General features: G+C 51.3%; 1 long non-coding RNA gene across 1 annotated transcript; it reads right to left on the bottom strand.

Annotated features, from left to right (window-relative positions):
- Positions 1–11,403: 11,403 nt before the first annotated feature.
- LOC132652137 (uncharacterized) lies at positions 11,404–12,452 on the bottom strand. Its single transcript, XR_009589620.1, has 2 exons — positions 12,082–12,452; positions 11,404–11,971 (listed from the first exon to the last, which is right to left on the bottom strand). It is a non-coding gene; the product is annotated as an uncharacterized LOC132652137 (long non-coding RNA).
- Between the last annotated feature and the right edge of the window lie 8,053 nt (positions 12,453–20,505).

The following is a 20,505-nucleotide window of genomic DNA, read 5'->3' as shown; positions in this document are numbered from 1 at the left end:
TCCTCTCAGCTAGCAGAGCTGAGCTCTGAGAGATAGCAGGTGGAGCCTCAGCTTGCTGGTGGAGGAGTCATGGAAGGCCCAGTCTGGCTATGAGACTGAGGTGGGTAGGCATTGGTGCCTACACAGTGTCTCCACATGTACACATCATACACACACACACATACATACACACACATCAGGACACTCTTAAGGATAGGCTAGACTACGGAATGGAGCCATCCCGATGTGCCTGTACCCAGCTTCTCACTTGTGTCTGTCATCACTTTGCCGGGTGGGGAACACAGTCCATCTCATTTGGAATTATAATCCACTTTAGAACTACGAAGGGAAGCCCCAGAAAAGGGGCTTTCTTCACCCTAGCTGCCTTAGGGCTCTAGAGGGGTTCTTCTTAGCCCTGATTTTGGGCCACACTGATTGGTTCTGAAATAGATATGTGACTTGGCTCTTGCCAATCAGACTGAATCCCAAGGATTTAGTTGGGGAAGTTCTCTGGTTGCAGACTTGGGGACCACTGACTTTATTTATTTATTTAATTTATTTTTTCCAGGCAGGATCTCATGCTGCCCAGGCTGGCCTCAAATTTAATATACAGCCAAGAATGTCCTTGAAATATGTGTCTCCTTAACGCTTCTGGAGAACTGCTACCATTACAGGCATGAGCCAACACAGCAGGATTCCCCTATCACCACCTTGGAAGAGCGCTGTCCAACAAGCCAGCAAAGAAAACTGACCGCCATGGGCTAGGGGTTTACCCAGTGGTAGAGCATTTGTATAAGGCTTTAAGGATTGCATCTACAGTACCTCTAGATGTATTGGGGCTGGGGAGATGGCTCAGCAGTTAAGATCACTAGCTGCTCTCCCAAAGAACGCAGGTAAAAATCCCAGCACCCACGTGGCAGTTCATAACTGTCTGTAATTCCAGGGGGATCTGACACCTTCACACAGACATACATGGAGGCAGAACACCAATGTAAATAAAATAAAACAAAGCTCTCTAGAAATATTAGTTTGCCTTAGGGTAAACCAGCCAGTTGGCGTTTTGTTTGAGCTATGTGTCTTAGGATCTGCACTCTAAGTCTGAGGTTCTACCAAGACAGTACAGGTCTTACCTGGTTCTGCCTTGAAGTTTTAATCTGTGGACCTCTCTCTGCTTGGAAGTGCACTGCCTTGGTCTCATTCTCCACTGACGAGCCAGACAGGAGTGTGGGAGCCCCAGTTGTCACTCCTTCTCCAGGAGGCTCACTGCCCCCTGTGCCTTCCTTCTCTCTGGCCTCCACTCTCCTGAGAGTCACTCCTCACACAAGACAGCCCTCCTTGTCTATGCCTACAGCTCTCTGTCCAGCACTCAGAAGAGTTAGAAGCTCACTCACAGGTTCGGAAGCAGCATGGGCTATAGAGTGAGGCCCTGTCCTCACGATGGATAAATAAAGAAATATCCCCTTTTGGGGGGGGCTTCCACATCGTAGTTCCAAAGTGGACCGGGATTCCTAAATGGTGTGGACTGTTCTGCCTCATTGGTTAAGTGTCACTGCTCCACTGTCGGAAGCTGACTGTAGGCATTACAGTCATTCTAGTCCGTGCACAGGTCAGGGGACCACTTTTGGGAGATGGCCCTTCCTTCCGCTTTTAGGTCATGGGACCGAAACTTCAGGTGTCAGGCTTGGCTCAGCAATCACCTCGACTTACTAAGCCATCCATCCTCTTTGCAGTCATAAGATCTCTGAAACCAGTCCCTGCCTCTAGTGTCCTGTCCTTTACAATAGTTTAAGAAAAGATTGCCCTATGTAGTCCAAGTTGGGCTTGAACTTGTGCTCTTCCTCCCTCCCCTCCTGAGAGCTGGCACTACTGGACTTGTTTGAAGAGGTTATCAACTGGGATGCATGTTGCAGGCCTACTATCCAAGCTACTAAGACAAGACGCCTTGAAAGACAGGTGAGGCAGTGCACACCTGTAATCCCAGCACTCTTCTGGGAGGCAGAGGCAGGTGGATCTCTTTGAGTTAGAGATAGACCAGGACAGCCAGGGCTACTATACAGAGAAACCCTGTTGAAGTGGAAGTTTCTAGTTTCTTTGAAGACTCATTTGAGTCATGTGATGTTTTGTTGGAGGCTGGCTTGTGAGAAGGCACAGGATGTTTTGCTGTGAGCGCACTCGTGCAAGGGGCGTGGCTTCGGCCAGCTGAGACCATCTACTGGTGAACTTTAAGGAGAGGAGATTTAAGCCCACTGACAGTGAGACATTGCCAGTTGGATCGACAGCACTGCCCTGATCTTTATGCTTTGAACTTGACTTTGCCGAGAAAAACATCCCAGAGAACTTCTCAGGGGCTGAGGCTTGCCGTTTTCACTGACTTGTCCGGATCTTCTGAATCATGCTGATTCGAGTTGGTCTTTCAACTGGATTGCCAGTACATGGACAACGAAGAGTGAACTCATTCCAAAGAACTACTCCTAAAAAGTCTATAGCCCTGTTCTTTCTCCCCACTCAGTAGGTGGAAGGGAGGTAGAAGCATTTAGGAATCCTAAATAAAGTACTTTAGGTGAAAAATCTAAGCCTACACCCTGTCTTAAAAACAAACAAACAAACCAAAAACCCTTGAGGTAGAAGATCCCTAGAACACAGCATTTTGAAGTCAGCCTGGGCAACACTGAGAACCCCCACATCATAAAAACAAGCAGAGCCAGTCATACTCATGAATTCCTGTAATCCTAGCACTAGGAGTTAGAGGCCCGGTGATCAGGTGTCCAAGGCTAGCCTAAGCTAGATGAACTTAACAACGAAAGATGGAAAGCACTGGGCCTGAGGATGTAGCTCTTTGGTAGGGGCAGTTGCCCAGCTTATCCAAGGCCCTGCATCTAATCTCCAATATCACCTCCAAAACTGGTCAAATGTGGAGTTAAGAGGGTCACATATGCTCGCTGAGCAGCGGTGGCTCCCACCCAGAACTCAGGAGGGAGAGGCAGAAAGATCTCCTGAGTTCTAGACCAGCCTAATCTACAAAGCAAGTCCAGGACATCCAGGACTGCTCTCCAGAGAAACCCTGTCTTGAAAAAAAAAAAAAAAAAAGAAAAAAAAAAACAACAAATAAACAATCAAAAAGAGGATTGGATGAAAAATACGTAATACTGACAATACCTGGAGTGTGAGTGTGTGTGTGTGTGTGTGTGTGTGTGTGTGTATGTGTGGCGGCAGCTCATAGCCCTGGCTGGACTCAAACTCCCTAATAGCCTGGGATGACCTTTAACCCCTCATTTTCCTGCACCCTCCTACATTTTCCCAATGTGGGATCACAGGTCTCACCTGCTCAAAGCCCACAGAATTTACTGGACTCCGCATTCATGGATCTGAGGACTCGGCTGTGAAACTCAAGGTCCCCACCCTGAGAGCAGTGCAGAGTGGAAGTTGAGGCGGTGGTGGCTGCAGCTTGGAGCAGCCAATCAGGAGAGTGGGGTGGCTCTCCCCAGCCTGCCGGAGCTCTTCTGCAAGGGCCGGATCCCCTTAGCCCACACCCCTTCCTTACAAAGAGCCCTTGGTAGGAGGAGGCCTGGTCATTCCCTCCCCCTTCCTCCCTTCCCTGTCGTCCCTTGCAGCCGGCGCCTCTCTGAGTTAATCTCCTCGCCCGTCAGGGGGTGACAGGAGGTGTCTGTCATTCGGAGCCAAGGCAGTCAGCCTCGCTGGCTAATTGGGGCGCGGGCGCCCGGAGCACGGGAAATGGCCGGAGGGAAGGAGGGGGAAGGAGGGCTGGGAAGCCGTCCTCACCTCCTCGCAGCCGGCTCGGGGCTGATCCACATGGCTCCTTAGAGGGAAAGGAAGGCAGAGAAGAATGGGCTGTGGGGCAGGACTCTGATCTTGAACAAATTGATATTCCTCTCTAAGCTTCATATTAATAATGGTAACAGTAAGCTTTTACGGAGCAGTTGCTGTGTAGATCAATATGCCTATTGAAAACTTTCGATGGGGTTTTTTATAGCAATCGGAATCCAAGCCACAGCATTCCCAAGGACCTGAGCTCGTGGCCCCTGCCATGCCTCTCTCCCCCACCGTTCCCCTGTCCCAGATCCTCCATCTAACTACTTCCTGCCTCAGGGCCTTTGCACATACTCTTTCGAGGCCATAAATAGTGATTAACTGAAATGAAGTACTTCAGCTTCTCACACAAAGCTAAAAACTTGGATAGTTCTTCTCCGAGGTTGCAGGGAGGCTCCGTTAAAAAAAAAAAAAGTTTGGTTTTGTGAATGAGTATTTTGTACCACATTTATCGTATGTGTGGATTTCTTCTTTACTTGCATCTTTGTATGCCACCATCTTCATGCCTGGTGCCCACAGAAGTCACCAGAGGGCATCAGAGCCCCTGGAACTGGAGCTATGGATGGTTGTGGACTACCATGTGGGTGCTGGGAACGGAACCCGAGTCCTCTGCAAGAGCAGCCAGTGCTCTCAACCATTTTTCCATCTCTCCATCCGAGTGTCCCCATTTTGAGGTGAGGAAATTGAGGATTAAAGAGATTATAAACTTGGGCAACTGGGAAAGAACCCCAAGACTGTGAGTCCCTGGCCACCTGGTGACTCCCTTGCCCTGGGACAATATGGGTGATGCCATAGTTTCACACCAGCATGGTAGGTGGGGGGCATCAATTGGCAGCCTAGGGAGCTGCTCCTGGATTTGGAACCAAGCCCAATATGCTCTGGGCAAAATGGGCAGATGACAGCACCTGGCACGGTGACGCACACCTATATGTAATCCCAGCACTCAGGAGGCAGAGGCAGATGGCTCTCTGTGAGTTTGAGGCCAGCCTGGTCTACAAAGTGAATCCAGGACAGCCGACTACCCAGAGAAACCCTGTCCCAGGGTTCCAGGAAAAAAAAGGAGATCAAGAGGGAGGATGCCAGTGGAGGCCCAGGCAGGGGCTCTTCCTTCGTTCCGCATCTTTCTTTCCTGTCTCTTTCCACCTGGGAAAGCCTGGCTAAGTGCTGCCTCCTGGACCTGGTGCCATCCAGCCCTGGATGCCTTTCTGGTCTCCGAATGTTATTCTTACCACATGGGAGGCTCCCTGCCCACTATGCCTAAGCCACTCAGCTACCACTTTTTTTACCTATCTCTTGAACCCCAGCATCTAGGCCTCCTCTAGGAAGCTGCCCAGGCTAGTGCTAGTGTAATGGCATCCTACCAAGCAATCAAATGCTCTATGTCACCCATCACACGGCTGAGGCAAAGCCACTCATGAAGCTGCCTGTCCATCCATGAATGCAGGTGAACCCCTTGTTCTGGCTCCCTGGATCTCTAATTTCACTAAGGTATCTACTAGGTCTCCAAGCCTAAAATCTCTGCCTGCAGTGGGCAGCAAGATGGCCTCTGCTAGGCTCAGTCTACGACTTAAGGCCAGTCAGACTCCAGTCAATCTATAAGACAAATGTAACAGTGATGCTGGGTCCAGACAGGATAGGCTATTGGCTTCTGACAACCCACACAGGCTATAGCTCATCAGCCAACCACATGTGTGCTCACTTCTACAGTTACCATATTTGGGGGGGGGGTCTCAGGAAGTTCTAACCTGGTTAAAAGTCTAGGTTATACACTAACTTTCTCCCCTTACTCCCAGGATTGCCCCCAGCTTCTTCCTTTCTTAATTTTTCTTGTTTTGTTTTGTTTGCTTTTTGAGACAGGGCCTGTCTGTGCAGCCCTGGCTGTCCTGGACTCACTTTGTAGACCAGGCTGGCCTCGAACTCGGAGATCCACCTCCCTATGCCTCTTCTGTGTTGAGATTAAAGGTGATGTGTGCCACAACCATTTGGCCTTCTTTTTCCTTTCTAGATCTTGCTACCACCCATCCTATCCCTTCCTGCTGTCCTTTCTCCCCGGCCAGGCTGGCCTATCAGAAGGAGCTATAGGTGGGAGGTGGGGACTGGTACTGAGAGAGCAGTGTCACACCCACAACAAATGCCTCTTCTCCCTTCTTCCCTTGGCCTGCGGCTGCAGACCCCAAACATTTCTCTTGCGTGGCTGTGTGCATGCATTAATGGCAGGTATGCATGCTTGCTGGCTCCTTTACCTCTCTCACTACCTGAGCCACATCAAAATGGAATGGGGAAGAGGGCAGATGGGAGGCTAGCAAGAGACTTCTGGTCCCCCTCCTACAACACCAAATGTTCACAAGAACCTCTAGCCCATGCTGGGGTCAGTAGGTGGATGGGGAGGGAGGCCAGGAGGTAGGGTGTCGGGGCATTTTGATGTCATGTGAACAACAGGAAAAGCAGCTCCAAATATTATGCAAAGTAGAAATTTCCTTTTCCAGTCAGCAGCTCTGAAGTGTTTTGAAATGGGCTGCAGGAGGCCCAGAGGCCAAGATGAGATGTGGATGTACGGACAGGCATCATGGACGCTCTGTGGAGAGGACATCACGTCCAGATGGCACCACTGCTGTAGCTCCGGGCGCTGCTCCTGGAATGCAGGTGAAGCTCCTGTTCCCGATTCGGCCTTCTCTGCAAGTGGAGAGGGCAATGGGCTTGTCTATTGCCAGTGCTTTGAGGGCCTTTCAGAGATTTAATGGCAGGTAAGACAGATTGCAGACTACCTAAATTTTTCTGTCCTGGCCTCTGCCAGACCTAGGTTTGAGTCCCAGCACCACCACTTAATCGCTGTGTCCTGGGAAAGGCAAGTCACCAAGTCGCCCATGGAGGCTTCTGTTTACTTGCTCATAAATAAGAACAAGAGCTGAACACAACTCTTGTAGAGTGTGTTTAAGAACTCACTCAGGCTGGGCATGGTGGCCCACGCCTGTAATCCCAGCACTCGGGAGGCAGAGGGAGGCAGATCTTTATAAATTTGAGGCCAATCTGGTCTAGAGTCCAGGACAGCCAGGGCTATTACACAGAGAAACCCTGTCTCAAGAAACAAACAAACAAAGGGCTGAAGAGATGACTCAGAGGCTAAGAGCACTGGCTGCTCTTCCAGAGGTCCTGAGTTCAATTCCCAGCAACCACATGGTGGCTCACAACCATCTATAATGAGATCTGGTGCCCTCTTCTGGCATGCAGGTGTACAGGCAGAATACTGTATACATAATAAATAAATGAATAAATAAATAAATAAATCTTTAAAAAAAAAACAAAACAAAAACAAAAAAACAAAAACCCAAAAAACCTCACTCAATGACAAATGTAGTGTGGATAGACCAGGACAACTGTGGTACAAAGTGTTGTACCTAGCAGTGATGGTTGTTGAGTTCCAGGCTCCTGGCAGTGTAGGGCCTGGGGTTACCGTCTGTTCTCTCACTCTGCTGGAGAGAGGCTCACTCATCTCTTTTGGGAAGGGGAAGGGCTCCCACAGAGACCATCCAGTTACTCTCTTTGTCCCAGAATAGGTTCATGCATGAAGATCCATTAGACAGTTTAAAGAACAAGCTATGTCAACTGGGTGGTCCCTTCAGGCTGACCCTCACCTTCAAAGATGGAGGCAAACGTCAATGGGAGGAGGAGTTAAGGACTTTCTGCTTCCAAGCAAGTGAGAACTAGGTCTCTGTGGTGTGGAAGGGCCAGGTGGTGCACTGGGAAAATTCTAGTCAGGTCTGTAGAGGTGGGCAGAACAACTCTCACAGGAAGAGCCAAAATTTAAGACTTTTGTTGTTGTCAGGTTTTGTTTTTGGCTGAGATAAGGTCTTATGTGGCCCAGGCTGACCCTGAATTCCCAAAGTAGCTAAGGATGACCTTGAACTTCTGATCCTCATGCCCCAGCCTCCAGAGCGAGTGCATCTTCCAGGGATGGCCCATGTATGTTTATAATCAGTTTTTTCTACTAGTGTTATTTTACGTGTATGGGTGTTTTGCCTTGATGTATGTCCATGCATCAAGTAAATGGCCAATGCCTAAGGCCAGAAGAAAGCATCAGAACCCCTGGAAACGGAATTATAGATGATTGTGAGTGCTGGGAATCAAACCTGGGTCTTGGGGAAGAACAGTTGGTGTTCTTAACTGCTGACCCATCTCATCTCTCCAGCCCAAAGAGCATTCTTGACTGTAGCGGTATTCCTCAGACTAGAACAGTCCATCATACAGAGAAATTCATTAAGAAAGGAAGTAAACACCTCAAAATAGCTTCAGGAAGTTCCTGAAACTTGCCAGATTCATTAGGTCCCCTCCCTCTCCAAGAATATAGAACCAGTAAAACCTGCTCCCTGTCACTCTCAGGCAAGCCCAGCCACCCGGAAGAAAGAGAAACCCACCCATCTCTTTAGAAGACGCTCAGACCAACTGAGAGGTCAGAAAAGCACCCTCTCCAACCTCTTGAGCTGCCTACAGGTTTTTGTTGTTGTTGTTGTTACTATTATTGTGTTTGTTTGTCGAGATAGGGCCTCTTTGTGTAGCCCTGCCTGTCCTGGAGCTCAGAGACCTGCTTGCCTCTTCCTCAACAACGCTGGGATTAAAGGTTCGTGCCTGGTCCCACCCCTAAGCTGCCTACAGGTTGTACAGTGTGCTCCAAGTGCCTAGCTTTCATGGTCTCTTTCTCGGGCTGGACAGATCTTTGGTGATCCAACTGTCCCATCTGAGCCTCCTGTAAGTAAGCCCTAACCCCTTTCCTGTAAGTAATCCCAGTAAAACTAATTGGCTCAGCCGGGCTGGACTTTCGTGGGAGGCTTACCGTGGTCTGTTGTCAGTTCCCTGGCTTGGGTAAGTAGGTGTGTGTGTTGCGGGTCCCCAGGAAAAGGCTGTGCTAAACATATGATATAATATAAATATATCATATTTATACTTAACAGTGACACCCTCAATGGCCACCCTTTTATTTAATTAAATAATTGTTATTTATTTATTTATGAGGCAGGGTTTCACGTATTATTTTTTTTTTTTCGAGACAGGGTCTTACATAGCTCTGACTGGCTTTATGAACTGAAGATAACCTTGAACTTGATCCTCCAGCTCCTGTGCGCTGGGGTTAAAGGGTGGTGGGTGTGTGCTATTCCATCTTGCTTGAACGGGTCTTGGAGCATGCCAGACACGCATTCTGTTAACTGGCCAATGTGCCAGGTTTCTCTTTCTTTTTAAACCCTTTAGGAAACCGATGAAGATGCCAGCTCAGCCACATCCGAGGAGTGGGACCCTGGTGCAGCTGTGTGCCGCTAGCCTGTCATCTAAGTAGATTCTCCATGCTCTCCAGAGCCAGCGACAGGCTGCCCTGTGCAGTCTGCTTACCTCAGATCCAGTTCACCTGCCAAAACGGCCACAAAGCCAGCAACCTCTTCCCCCTCCGCAGATCTCTCTACCCCCAACAGCTCCCGCTTCTCCCTGCCAAAACATTTGCCTTTTAAAACTTTTTTTTTTCTTATGTATATAGGTACCAGAAAGACCTTTTAAAAATTCAAGCAGTGCCGGGAGGGAGATGGCAGCACACACCTTTAATCTCAGCACTCAGGAGGCAGAGGCAGTTGGGTCTCTGTGAGTTCGAGGCCAGCCTGGTCTACGGAGCGTTCCAGGAGAGCCATGGCTACACAGAGAAACCCTGTCTCAAAAGACTAAAACTTAAATAATTTAAAAATTAAATAAACAAACAAATAAAAACAATGCCAGTACCAGTACCTGTGGTAGCACAGGCTTTTAATCCGGAGGCAGGAGGAGGAGGCTCTCTGTTGAGTTTAAGACCTGTTAGGAACACCCCTCCCCTTTGGGCCTATGGCCAAGCTCATAAGGCCTTCCCCTACCTTCTACAAGGCCAATTCTTTTCGAGCCTTGGGGCCTTTGCCATAAATGAGCCTTCAACCGGAATGCTCTACCCTCTCTTTTTGCTAGACTGGCTTTTCCTGGTCTTTCAGGCCTCAGGTCAGATGTCACCTCCTCTGAGAAGTCTTCCCTAACTATTTTAATGTCTTCTTGGCTTTTCAGCAATTGCGTTCCATGGTTTATTTGATTATAGTGTTTCCCTAACTACAATGTATGTTCTGTGAAGCTGGGACAAGACTGTTCCCATAGTTTAAACAGTGTTTGGCATTTAGTAGGTACTCAATAAACATGAGATGGTGTGTGCTTGGTGTGTGACCTGGATCAAAAAGTCCCAGCCGCTTCTGTGCCTCAGTTTCCTTTTGTTGTTGGCCTTCGACTCATTCCCCCAGCCACACAGAGAAGCTCTCTGCATGAGATCAGAGATGGCAAAATGCTCCTTCCGGGGGAGAAAAGGCACGATGCCCAGCTGGAGATGAGGTCAGTGCAGGAGGCAAGAGGAGCCTCAAAGATCATCTTGGCCAGAGCCCTGACCTGGCCCGACCCGGGATCCCAGATCGGCCGAGGAGGGGTACAACCCTGCCTCGGGTGGGAAGCTTCTCTCAACGGAGCCTCTTCTCCCCTCCCCTCCCCGGGGAGGCAGGTGGAGCTGCGTCCTCATCTTTGTTCCCATCTGGAGCGCGTTTGGCGCGGCGTGGCGGGGGCGGGGCTGCGCCCCCGCGGTGCCCAGAGAGACGGGCCCGCCCGCTTATCTGATCTGCAGCTAATTGAAACTCCCTGCTCGCGAAGGTCAGCTCGGTCCCCTGACAGCTGCCGAGCCGAGTCAGGCCGGATGGAAAACCCGGGCTGTGCAGGGCCGACGGGGCGCGGGGGGAGGGACCGGGGGGGGCTGCCTCTGCGGCAAAGTAGACAAAGGCGGCCCCTCCCGCCCCTTACGCGCTGCTGGGGGTCGCCAGGGGGTAGCGGCCTTCGCCCTCGCCCTGCGGGGCGCTCCAGCCAGAGTCTCATGGCCTAGGGCTACAGAGGAGGGGGCGCCCTTAATCCCTACGCGCCCGCCCAGCCCGCTCCCACGCCGGGGCCCGTCTGGGGTCTCTGGGAGAGTCACCCCCAACTTCCTGCCCCCACCCCGCCTCCACGCCCCGGCTCTGAGACTTCCTGCCTCCCCGGCTGCGGGCAGCTTAAGCTGTGGGAAGCTGGTGGGGCCGGGGTGACCCGGTCCCCTCCCCCTGCGCGCTCGACGGGGCGCAGGGGTCCGGGAGGAAGTGTGCGCGGTGGGGGGCACCGCCCGGCTCCCGGCCGTCATCCGGTGGGGCAGGTGCGGCCTCAGTCCTGCCACGGAGGGCTGGCCGGCCTGTTACAATTGGTGCTGGAGCGAGTGGGCGGGAAGGGACGCCACGGGGGGCGCGTTTCCAGGGTTCCGGGTGCGGATGTGGCGAGCGTCCCCGGCTCGGCCTGGCCAGCCACGCCCCAGGCAGGCCGGGGCCCTACGCTGCCCGCGGGAGTCCCCTCACCTGCCGCCTGTGCGCCTAGGCAGGAGGTGGTGGCGAGCTCACAGAATCCCCTCGCAGCCTCCAAACTGAGAGCGCTCTCCTCCTCAGAACCCCTGCCTTAGCTCTTCCAGCCTGTAGAAAAACGACCCCAACGACAGATTTTCGGCAACACTTGGCAAACACCGCGTTAAGGGATTACACCTACTTTCAAAGTATTTCGACATTACAGGTCCATTTTAATGACGAGCAAAGCTGAGGCCCAGAAAGGCCGAGACTTGACCAAAAAGTCACACAGCTCCTGGATCAGCTATAGGCACTGACGCCATAACTGGCCCTTTTAGGGATGGGAGGTCTCGTTTTTGGGAGGCAAGGACGGCGGAGTTGTGCACCAAATATAGGTCGATTCCCCAGGGCATCTGTTAAGTGCGGCGAGCCCCTCGGCGAGAGCCGCACATGTTCCTAGCTTGGTGATGGGCACGTGTTACATGGCGCAGTCCCGCGTGCCAAAGCGGGGAGTGGGCGGGGGGTGCAGAGCGTAGCCGAGAGCACTGGCACCCAGGTGCGATCTTCCCGGCTGGGACCCCGCAGAGTCCCGTGGAGGGGCCCGAGCTGTCGGCAGGGCGGAGCGGGGGCAGAGAGCTCGGAGCCGAGTCCACGCGGGCCACGGCGCCTGGGAGGCCGCAATCCCGGCGCCTGCAGCCGGCGAGGCGCGGGGTGACGCGCGGGGGCCCAGCTACCGTGACCTCCTCCGCGGTTGCCATGGTGACCGTGCACTATAAATAAAAAAAAAGAGAGAGAGAGAGGAGGAATTTCAAACCCGTTTTCTACGGAGCTTGGCGGGAGGGGTGGGGGAGGTCTCTTTGAATCGAGTTTCCCATTTCACCTTCCCAGGCGGCAGGAGCGCTTCCCCCGCAGCCCAGCCGGGAAATTGCCGCCCCTCACGCCGCGTGGCGCCCCCGGAGGAAGCTAATTAGCGCAGCCCGGGGAGCTGGAGACAGGGGACCTGGCCCCGGGGGGTTAGGGCCCGCCTTTTGTGGGGAGGGGAAAGAGCCTACAAATTGCCCCCCTTCCGTCTCCAAGGCGCGCGCTCAGCCCAGCGCGGGCCGGGGCACGGGGCGCAGGCGGGAGGTCGCATCTGCAGCTTTGGCGCAATGAATCAGGCACGGCCGCCGCCGCCGAGCGCGTCTGGCATCCGGAGTCTCCCGGGATCGAAAATAATTTGGGCAAAGCGGTGGGAGGTGTGTGCGCGCGCGTTCCGAGGGGAGGGCGGGGAAGCAGGCCGGGCGGGGTGTGCGGGGCGGGGGGGAGGTGCCATCCGACAGCCCCGCTGTGGTGAGAACGGAGTTGACACTTCTTTCCTTTCCACTTACTGCGGCAAGTACCGTGAGGAAGCTTAACCCTGTCGCTGCTTGGTGCAGGAGACGCAGTGCAAGCGCCCTCCTGAGGGCGATCAGGGCTGGGGTCAGGTGTTCGGAGCCCTTCGGCATGGGTCATTGAGGCCTGCTAGGTCACCTCTCAGGCTCCTACCCGGACATGTCTCAAGACATCTTCTTGGATGCTTTTCTCAATACTAAAATTTTCCTTTGCCAGAATTGGTTAGTGTCGACATCGTGACCTCAGTTTCCCCACTCTTCCGGTCCCCCCACTTGGTGGTTTGAGGGGGGCATCTGTCTTGTCAGGAACCTTCGTTTAAGGACACTGTTCCTTGGGCCTTCGGTAGTTAATAAATGGTGCAGGCGTCGGAACCAACTCCCCCAGTCTCTCCCTAGCACTCTAGTGTCCCTCATCAAAATGGCCGGGTTCCTGTTTTTGCCTCTGATGGCAGAAATGTCACGGCTGCTGCATTAAGCACGCTCGGCGGGAACTTGGTTTGGAGCGAGAAGCTGGCACCCAGCCCTGCCAAGCTGCTTGCCGCAGTTGGGAGGGGTAGATTGGCTGTCCAGCCAGCCCGGCCAAGGTCAGTGTTTGTCTTCACACCTTCCTGCCCGTCAGCCTGCCACAGTCCACTCTGAAAACCATCAGGTTGCTTCCACTCAAGTTTAGCTAAAGGAAGTGAGGCTCTGCAGACCCTGGTGCCTCCTTGCCTCGGGGAGGTGGGAGTAGGGAGGGAAACTCCTGTCTTTTCCTTCCCATCTCTATTCTCATTGGGAGTGTGTCGGGAACTCACGGATCTTTGATTTAGTTCTGCCCGTTTGGTGGTAGCCAAATCTCAGAGCACTTTCTGCTTTAATACCTCACATGAAGTGGGGGTGCAGGGTTGTACTCAGGATGCAGAAGCAGGCAGCTGTCTGTGAGTTTGAGGCTGGCCTGGTCTACAGAGCGAGTTCCAGGGCGACACAGAGAAACCCTGTCTCAAACCTCCCCTCCCGTCCAAAAAATATCTCAAGTCCCACCACACACCAGGAGGGCTCCCCAGGACTGTTCCAGCTTTTCCTAAGCCTCTGTCCTGACAATTCTCAGACCGTTGGATTTGTCTACCTGCAGATATGTGTGGGCTCTGGGGTGGTCCTAGGGCCTACTCTGAGAGCCTTGTTGGGAAAACTCAAAAGAGATCAAAGGTTACAGGATCAGGCACATCACGGCACAAATCAGGAAACTGAGCAAACACACCATTGAGGATTTCTTAAGCTAGGATCTCTATGGCTAAAAGCATGGGCTCAGAGGTCAAAGAAGATGGCCAAGGAGGATGGTCCTCTGAGCCTTTGATCAAGCTGATCCCTTGAAACCTGGGCCAGGGCCTAAATAAGTTCCCTTCCCTGCTGACACAATGAAAACATGGCGGCCAACCTTAATGAAGTCCACACTTAAGCTTCAGGTGAACAAGGTGCTGTCGCTGTGGCTTTTCATCACGTGAGGATGACAGATGATGAGCTAGTTTCCAGCATCTGCCTGGCTGTCCGTGCCTTGGTGACATTTCTCAAAAAGAACTGGCAGAATGTTTGGGCTTTGTACATCAAGAGCAGCAGGGGCAAGCCTTAGCACCTGTATCGGGGTACATCCTAGTACCCCCAAAAGAAAAAAAAGGGGAGGACGTGTGTGCTCAGGGTCAGTGACAGATGGCTTAGTGTGAAAACTGCTTGTCTGTGGCTGGGTATGGTGGCACATGCCTTTGATCCCAGCACTGGGGAGGCAGAGGCAGATGGATCTCTGTGAGTTCAAAGCCAGCCTGGTCTACAAAATGGGAGTTCAGGACAGCCAGGGCTGTTACACAGAGAAACCCTGTCTTGGGAAACAAACAAAAAGTGCTAGTTGGATAAGAATGAGGACCCCAGATTGGACCCCCAGCACGCCCATAAAAAGCCAGGCTTTGGCCAAGTGTGGTAACCCACACCTTTACTCCCCATACTTGGAAGCCAGAGGCATATTTCTGTGAGTTCAAAGCCAATGTGCTCTACATTGGGAGTTCTAGGACTACACAATGAGACTATGTCTCAAGGAAAGAAAGGAAAAAGGAAAAAAAAAAAAAACAACCAAAAAGCAGCTCTTGGTGTAGAGCTGTAGTGAAAGACATCAGCATAGAGCTCTGGCTACCACAGGCATATGCATGTGCGTTCCTGCACACGTGTGTGTGTGTGTGTGTGTGCGCACACACACACACACGAGCAGGTGATGGGTCTGGAGCCATGTCTCACTGGTTAGGAGTACATGTTACTCTTTCTTCCAGTGGACCCAGGTTTTTGTGTTTTTATAGCCTGGGCTCTGGGACTGTAGCTCAGAGTGCTTGCATACTACTCAAAGTACACAAAGCTCTGGATTTGAACCCCACTACCACAGTGGGTGGGGTTTGGTGGCACACACCTGTAATCCCAGGACATGGGGGGTAACAAGCCTAAATGGAGGGCATTAGACCTATACTGTCTCTGCCTCAATTTCCTCTGCTGAAAAATAAGAGTGACATCCATGTTCACTAACCTCATGGGAATAATTCCCGGCTTCAGTTGGGCAGAACGTGAAGACTCAGGCACATAATCCGGATACTTGCTCGCTGCCTGGCTAGTTTGAGTGTTATCATTGTTGTCTGTAGAACCAGAACTGGAAGTCAGGTTTATACTTCAGACAGGCTGGTTCCCCAAGTCTGTCTCCTTAGGGTCTTGCCAGCTCCTAGGTGGGGCGTATGAGTGTAGAGGAGAGATAAGCCAGTCCCCTGCGAGCAGCTTCACTCTTTGGGCTCCATTTCCACACCCCAAATCCTAGTTCCCAGCTATTTTTCACCCTTGGGTCGATTATTGTCCCTCAGAACTCTAGCTCGGCGTTGCAAGGCCCTTGGTACAGTGTCCTGGGTTAGTGCTTCCGGGCTTGCCTCTCCTAGACCCGTGCCATCTTTGCTGCTTTGTGAGTATAAGGCTCTATGGTAGTGGGAAAGAAGCCCAGGTCACCTATTTCTTTGATCCCTCCAATCCCCAAGAAGTAGAGAAAAGATCCTGTGGATGTAAGCATATGGGGCAGGAAAAGGACACTCAGATCAGACAATCTGCTGCTAACGCGATTTCTGCTGGAAAACAACTCGAAGTTTACTGGGTGGGGACTTGGTGTGTGGCTAGGACATGGACAGAGTGTGGGGGAGTGCTGATTTCTAAGGGGCCGTCCACCCAGGGAGCGTAGTCAGAACGCAGGAGGGGCTTCCTTAGAACCATGGCTTTTGCTGAGGTACCCGGCAGCAGGGGAGCTTTGGGTACAGGTATGTTCAAGTTGTATTGGGGAAAGTGGCAGTCTAATTGAGTCCGATGGCTGGCTGAGATGACCTCTCAGCGCCTACAGGGGCAGCGGCAGCAGAGGGCACCAGCTGAGCTCTGACGCATGCGCAGCTACCCACGCTCAGTCACATTCAGCAGGTTCACGTAGGCAGGTGAACTCTGTGAGTTCAAGGCCAGCCTGGTCTACAAAGTAAGTCCAGGATGGCCAATGCTACACAGAGAAACCCTGTCTTCAAAACAAGCAAAATAAAAACAATAATTAATTAGTTAAAACAAAACAAAAAAAAAAAAACCCTAAGCTGGGCGAGGTGGTTGGCCTGTGATCCAACCGACCTGGGAGGCAGAGGCAAGAGGATCTCTCTGAGTTCAAGGCTAGCCTGGTCCACACAGCAAGTTTCAGGACTGCCAGGGCTATGCACAGAGAAACCTTATCTGAAAGCGCCCCTTCCCCCCTTTAAAAAAAAAATCAAAAGTTTCAGGTTAACCGGGTCTACATAGACTGTTCCAGGTACAGCCTGGGATACATTACGCTGAATCTCAAAAGGCCGACTAAGCCTGGTGATCTCAGTTTGATCCTGAGGGCTTAAAGATGGAGGCAGAGGCATGCAGATGCCTGCATTTGAGGCCAGCCTGAAAGCAAGTTTCAGGGCAGCCAGGGCTACACAGAGAAACCTTGTCTCCAGGTTGTGGGGGGAGGGGAGAAACAGGGAGAGAAAGAAAAAAAAGGAAATGAGCCAGGTATGATTGCACACATCTTTAATTTTAATTCCAGCGTTTGCAAAGCAGAGGCAGACAGATTTCTGGGAGTTTCAGGACAGTCTGGTCTACATAGTGAGACTGTCAAAAGGAAAAAAAGAAGATAGAAGAGAGGCAGCTCCACTAAGCCTCCCTCCAATGTCCATATGGGCGTGCCATCACACCCACACCTGCACAAACACACAGATACACAATAAAATAAAATTTAAAGGGACCTGGAAAGATGGCTCAGTGGTTAATGCTATGTTTCTTGCTCTTTCCTGAAGACCTCTACTATTCCTCAGTACCCGTGTTTGGTGGCTTACAACCACTTATAACCCCAGCTTCGGAGGCATCCGATGCTTTTGGGCTCCTTGAACACTTGCACTCACATGCAGGTCCTCTGTCACACAGAGAAACCTATCTTGAAAAACCAAGTAAAGAAAAACTAAAACCAAGTAAAGTAAAGTAAAATAGGGCTGGTGAAGCTCGGTGTGGTGGCACACACCTTTGATCCCAGCATTCGGGAGGCAGAGGCAGTCAGATCTCTGTGAGTTCGAGGCCAGCCTGGTCTACAAAGTAAGTCTAGGACAGCCAAGATTACACAAAGAAACCCTGTCTTGAAAAACCTAAATAAATAAATAAAATAAGAGAAAAAAATAAGGCTGGAGAGATGGGTCAGTGATTAAGAACACCAGCTGCTCTAGCAGGTTCTATTACCATCCTGCACATGTCAGTTCACAACCATCTTTAACTCTAGTTCCAGGAGAGCCAGCACTGTTTTGACCCCAGAGGGCACCAGGCTCTTTTGACCCTAAAAGGATCTAGGCATGCACTTGGTAAACATACATACGTGCAGGCAAAAAATTCATACACACAAAATAAATATATATTTTTAACAAAAAATAATACAAATAAATCTTAGAAATTAGATTTTTAGCAGGTCATGGTGGTACACACCTTTAATTCTTGCACTCAGGAGGGAAAGATGGATGGAATTTTTGTTTGTTTTCAAGACAGAGTTTCTCTGTCTAGCCCTGGCTGGCCTGGAACTCACTCTGTAGACCAGACTGTACTGGAAGCCCGAGATCCACCTGCCTCTGCCTCCCGAGTGCTGCTCGGTGGATTTTTAAGAGTTTGAGGCCACCATGTTTTAGGTAGTGAGTTCCAGGCTGAGTAGTGAGACCCTGTCTCAAATATATTAATCAATCAATTAATTAATTGAAACAATTTTGATCATGTGTGGGTGTGGGTGGGTGGGAGTTATACACCCTTGGAGGCCAGGAGAAAATTTCTTATCCCCAGGAGCTGGAGTTACAGGGAGCTGTGGGCTGTGTGACATAGGTTCTGGGAACTGAATTCAGGTCCTCGGCAACAGCAGTGCATATGTGGTCTTGATCACTGAGCCGTCTTCTCCAGTCCCTAAAGATAAATCTCAGAGTAAAACAAAACAAATAACAAAACCTCACCCAAACTAACAAATTCAAAAATGGTGTGTGTGGGAAGCAGTTCCTTAGGCTAGACAGGGAGAAAGCGGCCAGCCTGGGAGCCTATGGACACCAGATGTGGCAAAGGTGGAGTTAGGAGAAAAGGGCTTTCCTTTAGAGCTTTGTAGCCCCAAATGAAGACTGAGCTCAACCCTGGGGCATGGGGCCAGATGACCCAGCATTTCTAGCACTTTCCAAGACTGTCTCACCCAGTACCAGGGGAGAAAGGGTCACTATTTTTCAGGTAGAGCAAGTGAGTCAGCGCTTATGTGGCTGGTGTCTTTCACCTGGCTGGTTTGAGGGGCCTTGGGACAGGACCTCAAATCTCTGGGGCAGTGTTGTGCCAAAAGACAGTCGATGTGACTTTTTAGATGAGTCCAGGCTGAGTCTGGACTGGGGAACCCCAAGAGGTACGGGGGAGAACGATGGTCCCCTAAAGGTCTGCGCTGGAGAAGACTGCTGGCGCCTCCCCCAGAAGTTCCCCTGCAGCCACTGACCGGGATGAGTCAGCCGCGATGAAGTCACCGGCTTTCAGCGCAGCTCGCGCCCCCTGACCTGGGAGGCGCCTGCCAGGGGCACCAGTGGAGCCTGAGGAAGGCCGGGCAGCTGTCCAGGTCATTCTGTCACAGTTAATTTAGGGGGACTGGAGGTGTCTAGGGCCGTCAGCAGCAGCTGAGCAGCTGAGACCTCAAGGCCCATAACTTACCCTGTCCTCTCCACTGCTCTTCAAGAGTCTGCTTTGACTTCCCGGGGACTGTGCTCATCAAACTCAGTTTATGCCAAAGGAAATTAATTTCCATCTCTCTGTGATGGGTGTGGGGAAGGTGTCTCCAGAGGCAGGCCTCCGATAGTAATGCAGGGAGATCTTGGGATAGGGGCCCTGTGCGCTGACCATAGTGCCACTGGTCCTTGGGCAGGGAGCCTGGGGTCAGAGGCTCTGCTTATTCTGCAGAAGGGGGCAACTTGGATTTCAGTGATGTCTCTCAGGGTTAAACACGGTGGTACTCACCAATGATTCCAGCGCTAGGGAGGGTGAATCATGGCAATGTGAGTTTGACATTACTCTGAGTTGAAGAGCAAATTCCAAGCCAGAGAGATTTGTTTTAAAAAACATGAAAGCCCAAAGAACAGTTGCTTCCTAGATTTGGGGGACAGAAACCCAGATCTAGCTGTTTGTTAACACAATCCACTTCCCTCTTTCTGTTTCTACAGGTGCTACTTTTGTGCATCCGCTGTGTGCCAGGGGTTGTCGTGTGTGTGTGTGTGTGTGTGTGTGTGTGTGTGAGACACACACAGTGGTGGACTAGTAATAGAGGAGTAGGAAATATCCAATTTGGAAGAGACCCAGGAGAGAAATAAACTAGTGTGACATGGCTGGCTTCTGCAGTGATCGCGGCAAAGACCCCCTGAAGATGGGCAGGCCAAGAAGTCAGGAGTTTCTGGGGGACAGCTCTTCAGTTATGAAACACTTTTTAAAGAATCTAGCCACAGCTGGCTGCAGTTGCCTGGGAAGGAGAAGGCTGTCTTTCCTGGATTAACAGCCCACAGATGCAAAGGCCGGGGACTCTGGGCAGGGCTGCCTTAGGAAGCTGGCTTCCACCTGCAACCACCTGTGCCTCTGGCTGGGTAGGTGGGTTGCAGGCTGGGATAAATGACTCCACCTCCTGTGATATCTGTCTCGTTAGGAGGAGACCATCGATTCTACAACAGAAACAGACAAAAAAAATTCTTGGATGGGACAGCCCTGGGATCTATTCTTTTTTCTTTTCTCTCTCTCTCTCTGTCTTTTTTTTTTTTTTTTTTTTTTTTTTTTTTGAGACAGGGTTTCTCTGTGTAGTCCTGGCTGTCCTCCATTCACTTGGTAGACCAGGCTGGCCTTGAACTCACAGTGATACATCTGCCTCTGCCTTCCTGAGTGCTGGGATTACATGCTGGCCCGGATGAGCCTGGCTCTTTTCCTTTTTTTTTTTTTTTTTTTTTAAATTCAAGGTCTCCTGTAGCCCAGAGTGGAGGGCCTCAAGCTCGCTTTCTAGAGGATCTAAGCCAGGACATCATCGTCGTCATCCTCCTCCTCCTCCCTCCTCCTCATCATCATCATTTTGGTTTTTCAAAGCAGGATTTTTCTATGTAGTCTTGGCTGTTCTGGACTTGCTCTGTAGACCAAGCTGGCCTGGAACTCACAGAGATCCTCCTATCTTTGCCTCCTGAGGCTGGGATTAAAGGTGTGTGACAGGGATGCAAGGCTTAAGCCAGGTAAGGAAGAACTCTACCAAATGAACTATCTACATTTTCTCCTTCTCCTCCTTTTTCTCCTCCTTCTCTTTTTCTCCTCCTCTCCTCCACTTCCTCCTCTCCTCCTCCTCTCCCTCCTTTCTTTCCTCCTCCTTTTGA

This window comes from Meriones unguiculatus, chromosome 2 (assembly GCF_030254825.1).
Source record: "Meriones unguiculatus strain TT.TT164.6M chromosome 2, Bangor_MerUng_6.1, whole genome shotgun sequence".
Lineage (NCBI taxonomy): Eukaryota > Metazoa > Chordata > Mammalia > Rodentia > Muridae > Meriones > Meriones unguiculatus.
The sequence above is the reverse complement of the archived record's forward strand: the minus strand, read 5'-3'. Positions and strand labels throughout refer to the sequence as shown.